This window comes from Lentinula edodes, assembly GCF_021015755.1.
Source record: "Lentinula edodes strain Le(Bin) 0899 ss11 chromosome Unknown C8R40scaffold_10, whole genome shotgun sequence".
In the NCBI taxonomy this organism is placed as follows: domain Eukaryota; kingdom Fungi; phylum Basidiomycota; class Agaricomycetes; order Agaricales; family Omphalotaceae; genus Lentinula; species Lentinula edodes.
The window spans coordinates 696794-707868 of NW_025764316.1; positions in this window are offsets into that span (position 1 = coordinate 696794).

Here is an 11075-nt window from a genome sequence, read left to right on the forward strand (position 1 = left end):
ACATTATACCAAGCTCTCCCGTCACCGAACGGACTCGTCGCGACAAAATGTCGGCGACGTCAACAGAACGACCTTCTAGTTCCAAGATCGAACCAAAGAAACAAAAGAGCGCCTTATCTCGTGGAAACACGACACAAGCTCAAAAGTCGAACCAGGCTGCTAGCTCCACTGTTATCACGGTGGCAGCTGGTCAACGCCTGATGTCCATCCCAGAACAGTTGTTCGGGGATGAAACCACTAGCAACGTCCGGACCCCTGAGGGACGTCAACCGGCGGTTGAGGAGCCCCCCCCAGTGGAACTTGGGATGGGACCACCACAACGGAGGTATACTTCTATGGGTTATGCCCAACCTGCCAGTAGCCCCATGGGAGGTTTCGCCTACTCCCCTACCTGGGGAATGAGAGGACCTCCCCCTGGACCGGTACCGCAGCTAGACATGGAGTCAGCTTTGAACGCGGGTGGAAGAGTCAGCGGCCAAGTAGCCGCTATCGAAAGGATACAAGGGAAAAGTACTGACCCTCTCACAGTACGACAACAGGAGAAACTTCCAGAGAGGAGAGTATCCCCTGCCGTATCCGAACAGTCTCGGACGTCATCCCGGAGGTTACCAACCCCCCGGTACAGTCCCTTAACCTTCCTCCCCCGAGACCAGGAAGTTCACTCTCCAGTCTCCTGAAGAGCCCAGCTATGAATACACCCAACTGGGAGCGTACCCACGCAATACACCATAGCAGGACCAACTTCCCAGTACAACCATTGTCTGAAATGACATTGCGTCTGGAAGACATCATTCGAATTCAGGAGTGTATCCCGGAGGATGTAGCTATGGTCCTAAGGGAGGTATTGGAGTCGATGGGGGTCGAAATATTGGGAGACGGTCTCGAATTCTCAGACTTACGAGTACAGTTCCTGACAGTGGGAACTCAACTGGAGATAGACCTCCCAGAGAAGGCTCAGCAGTGGCTGATGACCCCCGCGAACCGATCAGATTTTCTCTGGCTGTACAACGTCCTGTTGGACCCAGAGAGGATGTTGGAACTGTTAGAGGCAGAGGCACGTTACGGGCGATCGTTCCGAAACTCGAGGGGAATACTTCCCCTCCTCCCTCATACCCATGGAAGGGAAAAGGAATTCTGTGGAGAAGCGGGGCTGCGTATATTGTACCGAGCATCTAACTACAGATCAGGAGCTGTACGATTTGAACCTCCCCCTTCAAGGGTTAACATTCCAAACTACCAGGCGATCCAAATACTGCGGAATGCAAACCTAGCGGAAGCAGCAGCTAAAATCGATGAGGAAAGTAACGAGGATGCTAACGCAATCGCTGCAAAAAATCGTAGGCGCAGGAGATACACCACGGCTCACCTCCTGGCCCCAGTGGAGTCAATGCCTGATCAGGATAGTCCCGTCCGGGTCCATAGCGGACAGACGGTATACACGTACACGCCCATGAGGCATATGCACCAGCTTCTGGTGAGGAGTGAGGAGTCTGAAGCGATGTTGTGTTCGCAGGAGACCCGACACCAGACGTTACTAGCGGAATCAGACACTCTGATGCTGTCGGAGGAACTTTCTGGATCGAATCTAGAAAGAGCTTTGGAATTCCGTCGCAGACTGGTCGCGGATAATCGGGGAACCTCGTATATGGTTCAATGCGAACCAGAGAGTGTAGGGGAGTTCCCTCCAGAGCAATTTGACCAGAAAAGGCAGCTCCATGGATCTGATGGTCGTTTCCTGACACAGAAACATTCATTGCCCAGGAATATCGAGGTTCCTGAATTCCTTAACCCCGGTAACACGGCCACGAGGAGCCCCCAGTTACGCTCGGGGACCTCCCCCACTGTACATGCCTTGGTTCAAAATTCGACTCCTCCCCCCAAAGTTAACCTGCAAACGAAACCGGTAACGCCAGTCTCGACACAGCGGTACCAGTTTGGGGAGGTAAGGATGGATGGTGCACAACATTCATCATGGATCTACGGACAAGATCTGACAGCTCGGCTGGTTCCCAACCCTGTACACGTTCCTCCAAGACTGAGCAATCCATCAGTCATACCCTATCAAGGGTTGGTATCGATGCAATCCCACGCGGTGGGAGCGGAGAGTCAAAGGGATCCGAACCAACAAAGGACGTTGGTAATTCACGAAGAGGCGGTACCCCCGCAGGGAGCCCCTTTAGGAACTCCCTTTGTAACTGGAGCTCAGACGAACCGACCTGGCATGGTTGTTGACTCGGCACATTCTCAGGAATCGGTAGCAATGATCCAACAACAGGCTCGGGTCATTGAGACGCTCCAGGAACAACTCCGTGAGGTAAAGAAAGGATTCACAGCGGGGGAAGTACCGACTGGAGGACCCCTTTCCAAAACAGGAAACACAGCGGGATTATCCGGGCGAGCACCTAGGGTAATGAGAGAATATACGAGGGGGGGTCCTTCTCCTGTAGTTCCCCAGCCAAGGAGCTGGCAAGCTACGGAACCAATATCCTTTAACCGAAACACTCCTACAGGAGCTAAGGATGGAAACCCCCAGGTAGAACAAGCAGGACAGATCCCGGATACTCCGAGTGTGGACCGACGACGTATTCACGAGTGGGGAGCCCGAGTGCAAATAGCTGAACTAGGGGAGTATGGGAGACCAGAAGGAGGAGCGTACGCGTTGGAAAACGAGGGAGGAGGCAAAGGCGGTTTTAACCCCCCTCCTAGAGTACCTCCCCCACATTTTTCTAGTCAATCGAGAGATCGAGAACGACCTCTGAGTCAAGGGGGACAGGGTCAAAGAGAACAGGGAGGAAGGAGCGGGGGAGGGGCACCACCTCCGCCTCCTCCTCCTCCACCACCTTCCGGGGGACTGGGTGATAGTAATTCGGAAGGTTCCGACGAGGGGGAACAGAACCAATCGAGTAGGAATGGTGGAAGGAGAGAGGAGGACAGAGGAGAGCTCCCCACTGGAGCTCCTGAAGTACCTCCAACACGCTATGACCCGGACCAACCCTGGTACTACGATCCAAGACAAGGTTGGCACCGTAAGGCAGCTCCTAGACCTCCAACGAGGACGGAGTACGTGGGAGAGCAATGAAGAAAAAAATCGGATTACCATTGAGTCGAAGCTCGACGTCAGTAAGATCGAAAGCTTCGCAGGTGACGACCGGTCTGCATGGAAGACGTGGGTCCTCAGTTTGGAAAGGATGTTTGGAGTACGTACCTACCATCTATGCTCGTGAAAAGGACAAGTGCGCTTCGGCAGCCAGCCATCTCACCAGTGCAGCACTCTCCCACTTTGACACGTTGAATCGGCAACGACTGAAGGGGGAGTACACTTGTCTCGAGGACTGGACGGAGTTTAAACAAGAGTTCGGTTCCAAATTTGGACCCATTGACGAAGCGGACGAGGCAAGGAGGCGATTGGCCTGGATGAAGCAAATGCCGGAGGAAAGCTTCGCCAACTTCTTCATTCGCTTCAACGAATACACTCCTCTGACCTGGGTTTAACGACGAGGCTCTGATAACATACCTCAAGAAAGGGGTAGCTCCCTGGTTGCCTCTACAGGTTGTTACCAGAAGGGAAGAACCTCGATCCTACGACGAATGGACTCGAGTGTTCACGAAATTCGATGGAGCTGTACGTGCGCAAGCGGAGAGTCTGAGGAACCTCCACGGAGAAAAACCACTGCAAGGATGGCTGAGTCGCTTCCCCGGGTTGGAATTAGCACCTGAAGCTCCTTACAAGTCCCCCTTGCGGAGGGAAAGAGAGCCAGCTGATGTATGGACCTCCAATCCGAAACCAGCTGCGACAGGGAGGTTCCAAAACAGGTCCAACTGGAAAGAGGGACGACAAAGGGCGTCTGCAGCTTGGGGGGAAGGAGAAAGTTACGATAGCGAGAATCAAGAGGAGGACGAAGACTGCTGTCACTGCAGGGATGGAGGAGAATGGACTGAAGCAGTCCTCCAAGCAGGAGTTACCGATACCGGGAGGAAATGGACTCCTGAGGAAAAAGCGGAGAAGTGGAGGAGACGAAGGCAGGAGCTCTGCATGCGTTGTGGACGAAAGGAGCACTGGGCAAAGGACTGCCCTAACCCAGAATCGTTAGAACGTCCAGCGGAGGATCAAGGGAGCTCAGAGAGAGCTTCCAAGGCCGATTCAACTCGAGGAAGAGGGACGGCCAACCAAGGGAGAGGTCGTAAGGACGATTCAACTCGTCCTTTAGAACGGATTCGCGCCGGGATCGTGGTGGAAGAACGGGAAGGAATGGATGATCTATGGAACGTCCACATCTTAGACTCACCAAAGGGAGGTGAGCAAGAACTGTTGGACGAAGTGGGAAATGGGCAGGGGGCTTCGAGGTAGATCAGGGCGAACTGCGAAGCCCCGCAACACCTTCGCCTACCACAATAAGAGCTGCACTCGCAGGGGAGTCAGCCAGCTCGTCTCACATCCCGATCCTACAATTCCTTCATCATCCTTACACGCTTCCGTTCTCCGACCTCGATGAAGACAAAGAATACACCACACTAGTGGGATAGTGGAGCAACTAGATGCTTCATAGACCAAAACTGTCGCTATGCAACATCCAGAGAATTTGGTTGACCTAACAAACAGTATCCCTTTGGAGCTGTTCGACTGGGAAACCTACCTCCGCAGGATTGATAACTCAAACCTACACTGATCAGATCAGTTTTGCGGATGGAACAATTCACAAGGTGGAGTTCCTAGTAACTCGATTACACCCCATGGCTCCAATTGTGCTAGGACTGCCGTGGCTACGCATGCACAACCCAGTAATTGACTGGAAGGAACTTTGCCTGACATTCCAGGACCGAAACGTCCAAATCTTAGCAGCCCTTGCGTCGGAAATTGTCCAACCAGGCGCCGAGGGAGGTACTGAGGAGCTAAGAAGGGGGGTAAACGGCGAAGAAATACACGAAGGAACTCTCCAACCACCTCCTGAAGCTCCTCAACAACCTCCTGAAGCTCCGCAACCACCTCCAGAAGTTCCTCAACAATCTCTGGAAGCTCCCCTTAGAGCTCCAAGGATGGGGGTGAAACTAGAGGAAGTAAAGGACGAAGAGTATGAGGCGAGTCAACCAGGTCCACACAAGTTATTCCCCTCAGACAAAGATCTGGGGCCAGACGACCCAATCCTTATGGGGATCAAAGAATGGTTAGCGTTCGCGAATGAAAGCATGGAAGAAGAGGTGGAGGAAATCCTCGAGGCTGGGCGATCCGCCATGGAGAAAGTAACCCCGAAACCAGCGAAGGATTCAGAGGAGGCCTATCAAAAGTGGAAGAGCAGGGACACGGAACGGTCCTCCTCCTGGCCGGAGCTAAGCAAAAAGTCTAGGTGGAGGAAGAAAAGGAGGGAACATGGACCTTATCCCGACCTTCCCACCTTAGACATCAAAAGCCTGAACATACCCAAGATTCCTTCAAGGTCTGGTCTGACTCCCAAGGGTTCAATAAGACGCAACAACTTCCGAAGAAAGCAGCTCATAGCGGGTACCCATGTGGTGGAACGAAAATCAGATCCCACCATACAAGGGAAACCCATCAGCTTAATAGGAGCTAGCTGGATGGACCGTCTACTGAGGGAGGGAACCCCAGCATACTTCCTTCATATATCACCCATGAAGGAGGAGTCCCCTACTAAAGAAATGCTCTGGGCAAGTGATAGCAGCGCCCCAGAAGGAGTGCAGCAACCAAAGGATCCTGAGAGTGGGAACCCTAGCCCGGAACAAGGGGGGATCGTCAAGGAGCTTGACGAGGAAGTATCGAAGCGACAGGAGACAGAGGAGTTAAAGAAATCCATTCCCGTCCAATACCAGGACTACCTGGACGTATTCTCACCCGGAGAAGCAAGAACACTACCTCCGCACCGACCCTACGATATCAAAATCGAAATGGAAGGTGATGCGATACCTCCCATAGGGAAGCTTTACAACATGTCTGAGAAGGAGCTGAAATCTCTGAAGGAGTACATCGACGAGATGTTGGGAAAGGGTTCATACGATCCTCCAGTTCCCCCGCGGGAGCCCCTGTCCTGTTTGCCAAGAAAAAGGATGGTACTCTACGACTCTGCGTCGACTATCGAGCCCTGAACAAGATTACAAAGAAGAATAGGTACCCTCTACCCCTGATAGGCACCTTAGTGGATCAACTACGGAAGGCGAAGATCTTCACGAAGATTGACCTCCGCACAGGATATAATAACGTCAGGGTAGCCCAGGGACACGAGTGGAAGACCGCATTCCAAACTCGGTATGGGTCATTCGAGTACCTGGTAATGCCCTTCGGGCTCACGAATGCACCCTCCGCATTCCAATTCTTCATGAACGAGATCTTTCACGATATGGTGGACGTCTGTGTGGTGATTTACCTGGACGACATACTGATTTACTCAGACGATGAGGAGTCCCATGTGGAGCACGTCAAGAAGGTCCTGGAACGATTACGGGCCAATCACCTCCATGCAAAGCCGGAAAAATGCGCATTCCATGTCGACACTGTCGAGTACTTGGGGGTGATCATATCACCATTGGGAGTATCCATGGACCCAGAGAAAGTCAAGGCGGTAATGGACTGGCCAAAACCAAGGACGGTTAAGGAGCTCCAGGCGTTCCTAGGATTCGCAAACTTCTATAGGAGGTTCATAGACAACTACTCGGGAATCACCAAGGTGTTCACGAAGCTCCTCCGAAAAGACTCAGTGTGGAATTGGACGCCGCAGTGTAGCAGTGCCTTCGAGCTTCTGAAGTCGGCCTTCATCGAAGCCCCGGTTCTGGGACATTACAATCCGGACCTACCGGTAGTCCTCGAATGCGATGCCTCCGACTTGGCTATAGCAGGGATCCTATCACAGCTGGATCCTGAAACGGGGAGATACATCCTATCGCCTTCCATGCACGATCAATGATCTCCGCGGAACTAAACTACGACATATACGATAAGGAGCTCCTAGCTATCGTGGACTGCTTCAAACAATGGAGGGCGTACTGCGAAGGATCCCGACACCAGATCCAAGTATACTCAGACCATAACAATCTCCAGTACTTCACCACTACGAAGCAGTTAACAGCACGACAAGCCCGGTGGGCAGAGCTCCTTTCAGGATATGATTTTGTCATCAACTATCGCCCAGGGAGGTTGGGAGCCAAGCCGGACGCACTCACCGGCAGATCAGACGTGTACCCAAAGAAGGGAGCTTCAAGGGACCAGGTCTTAGCAGGGAGGGAAAGGGTACTCATACCTCCAGAACGACTGAACACGACCATCCTCATGAATGAAGACCTCCTAGTAAATCGAGTAAGAGAAGCTCCAAAGGACACGACTGATAATTGAAGCACTGAGAGGATTGCACGCAACGAGGAGGAATCTCTTGTTTGGGAGGATGGGCTGATAAAGAGGGGAGGTCGTATATACAGTCCCAGACGTTGGAACTCTAAGAAGGGAGGTCCTACAGTTGTACCACGACCATAAACTAAGGGGACACCCGGGGGAGAAACGCACCAAGAAGCTCGTAAATCAACTGTTTTTCTGGAAAGGGACTGTCTAAAGACGTAAATTACTACGTACGGAGCTGCCACCCGTGTCTGAGAGCCAAAGCCAGTCGCTCCAAACCTACGGGAACCTCCGTCCAGTACCAATTGGTCAACGACCTTGGTCCTCAATCTCCTTGACTATATCACCCAGTCCAGCACGCGGCCCAGAGAAATACGATGCCATTCTCGTAGTAGTCTGCCGACTCACCAAACAGGCCATATATGTTCCTTGTCATACGACAAATAACGCGGAGGACTTTGCTAACCTATTCATAATGCACGTCTTCTCAAAGCATGGGATGCCCTCCGATATAACCTCGGACCGAGGCTCCCTCTTTGTGTCTCAATTCTGGAGGGAGCTTTGCAGAGCGTTAGGAATCGAGTCTCGCCTATCCACGGCATACCACCCTCAAACGGATGGACAAACGGAACATGTAAATCAGTCAGTAGAAGCATACTTCTGAATTTACTGCGCTTACGACCAAGACGATTGGGACCTCCTGCTCCCGATAGCAGAATTCGTGTACAACAATACCCCCAACACCACGACAGGTGTCTCACCTTTCTTTGCCAATAAAGGATACCACCCGAAGTTGTCAATCACACTGGAACGAGTACAGGGAGCGGAGGTCAACGAGTACGCCGCCAACCTTAAGGAGCTACATACGTACCTCCAGGAACGAATTCGAACAGCGAATGAGGTATATACGAAGTATGCGAACCAGAAACGACAGGAGGCTCCGGACTGGAAAGAGGGCGACCGAGTCTGGCTGAATATGGAGAACGTTAAGACTAGACGACCCATGAAGAAACTGGATCACAAATGGACTGGGCCGTATTCAATATTGTCGCAAGTAGGAAGTCATGCCTACAGACTGGACCTCCCGGGAGACCTCCACAAGATCCACAATGTGTTCCACGTGGATAGATTGAAGCCTCATTTCCCTGACAAGTTCAGACGACAGAACTCCCCACCCCCTCCAATCTTCGTCAAAGGAGAATCGGAACACTTTGTGGAAAGTATCCTAGACTCGAAGCCCATTAAAGGAAAGCCCGAGGAGGTGGAATACCTTGTTAAATGGGAGGGTTATGATGAGGACTTCAACTCATGGGTGGGATGGGAAGGAATGGCGGGCTCATTGGAACTTATGAAGCAGTGGCATAGGGAGCACAATAGAAAGCGTAAACCAAAGCGGGACCAATGGGAGCTACTGGAGAAGCAGGCCAAGGACGATAGGGGGGAGGCAGTGGGATCAACAGGGGGCACAGGGAACGAGAGGGAAAAGAAAGACGGAGGGAGGCGGAGAAACACGAACTAATGACCAAAAGACTTCAAGACACGACGAATAATTATGATTTTCTGAATTTCCATTGCAAACTTCACTTTTTTTTATTTTCATTATTCACTCCTCACTTAGTGCGCTACTCCCAAATTCACATCGAAAGAATCGAATTACATTCAAGAAACGAACTACGGAGTACGTGACACTAAAAGAATATAACAAAATCATACTACGGATTACACCATCGTCATCGATCATTGTGAGGTCGATGATGTGAGGGACGACAGGGACTGACGGAGGTAGAAGGGGAGACGAGGGGGAACGAGAGGCAAGGAGGAAAAGAGGAGTCCGAGCCATGGCAGGAGTCTCCGAACCTCCCACAGGAGGACCCCTGTCGTTCTCCTCCGCGGGTGTTGCGACGTCCGCACCTGCCTCCCCTGTTACCCCCACAACCTCCCTAGGAGCATTTTCGTCATCTTGCTCCGCTAAAACAGAACCTTCTAAAGGGGAAGAATGTCAAGTCCATGCCTCGGGCTTCCATTCCGCCGCTCGGTATTCCGAAGATCTACTTTTTATTGTAATCTCTTCCTTATTGTTCTTTCTCGCTACACATACCCTTTCACTCTAGTCCCTCCTTATTGTCTTTTACCTTACCCTGCAGGACTACACGTATAACTCCTAGTAGTTAGTCTGGCGCTCCGCCCCGTTGCGCCGCTCCGTAGATATAAATACTGCTTGTACGCTACTGTAGTTCCTCAGTTTAATTATCAACTTAGATCTCCCTTCTCAACTTAACTCTTCTCTAAGTCTTCAGGCTCAACGCCTCGAAGTACGTTCTCCTCGACCTTAGGACTTTGACGTTCTCTGGTCCGCTCCTCGTCATCGGCGATACCGCCGCTCCGACCTGGCTGCTACTTAGCTCCTCTCTCTCTACTCTCGCTCTCCGGGGACTAACGGCGTAACGGCGGTGTTGTTAATAACTTCACTACTGTCCCATTCGTCTTCCGCACTTAGACACCCTGTGGCCTTGGCACGGTTACACGGTGTACATGATCTTAACAGTATAATTAAACTCAATCCGTAACGTCGTACTGACATATCATTTTTTATGCCTCCGAAAACTCGAGCTCAATCCAGAGCTAATTCCGAAGAAAACACTTTCTTCACCACAGCTCAATCATTTGCCCCATTCTCTGACTCTATCTCTGCCATCGGTCAACCACGTCGCCGTAATCGCGGTTTCGGTCCAGCCACAGTTCCTACTACGTCAACTCTTCCTGAAGCCATGGAAGAAGATCAGCAATTTGAGTACAGCACTTTGTACACCGGTGACGGACAACCTGTCCAAGTCTTGACCCCTCGCCGTGGACAACCCCCCGTGGTCGCTCCGGCTCGGGGCCGGTCAACTGCTCGAATTGATTCTCCAATTCTCCAAGCCATAGCCCGCCGTACGGGAAAACAACCCCAACGTCGAGCTGCTTCTGAATCTCCTCGTGACCCACCTCCTCATTTCGATTTGGATACTGGTGATCACGATGATCAAGACCCTCCTGTCGACCCCGACGATCCGGGTGCCGACAACAACAATGACGATCTGGATGACGACTCCGGCGGTTTACCGCGTGGTGAGCCTGGTGACCCCAGTGGGCCTGGCGGTCCCGGCGGTCCCGGCGGACCTGGTGGTCCTCGTTCTCCTAATTCTCCTGACATCCCCAACGAGCAACGAGCTATGTTGGATCTTCTCTCGGGATTCAAGGGTTCCATTGAAACCCTCGGTACCGTTCTCGCCGCACTCGGCCGTCCCTCTGACAGCTCTGAATCTAAGAGCAAGGTCAAGGAACCCGAGGTATTCGACGGTTCGGATCCCCGAAAACTCAAGACGTTCTTCGTCAATCTCGCCCTGGTCTTCAATGACCGTCCAAAGTATTTCACCGACCAACGGAAGGTGAATTATACTCTTTCCTATCTCAGTGGGTCAGCCAAAGAATGGTTTGTCCCTGACATCCTCGATCCGGACCTCGACTCGCTGCCGGCCTGGACGTCGTCCTTTACGGCCCTTGTAAAGGAGTTACAGGACAATTTCGGCGTTTATGATGCCCAAGGCGAGGCCGAGGACGCCCTCGGTAACCTTAAGATGAAGGAAACCGAGAACATCCGGAAATACAACATTCGGTTCAACACCCTGGCTGCTAGCACCAACTGGGATTCTGCCGCCCTCAAATGGGCTTATGGACGAGGCTTGGCCGAACGCATCAA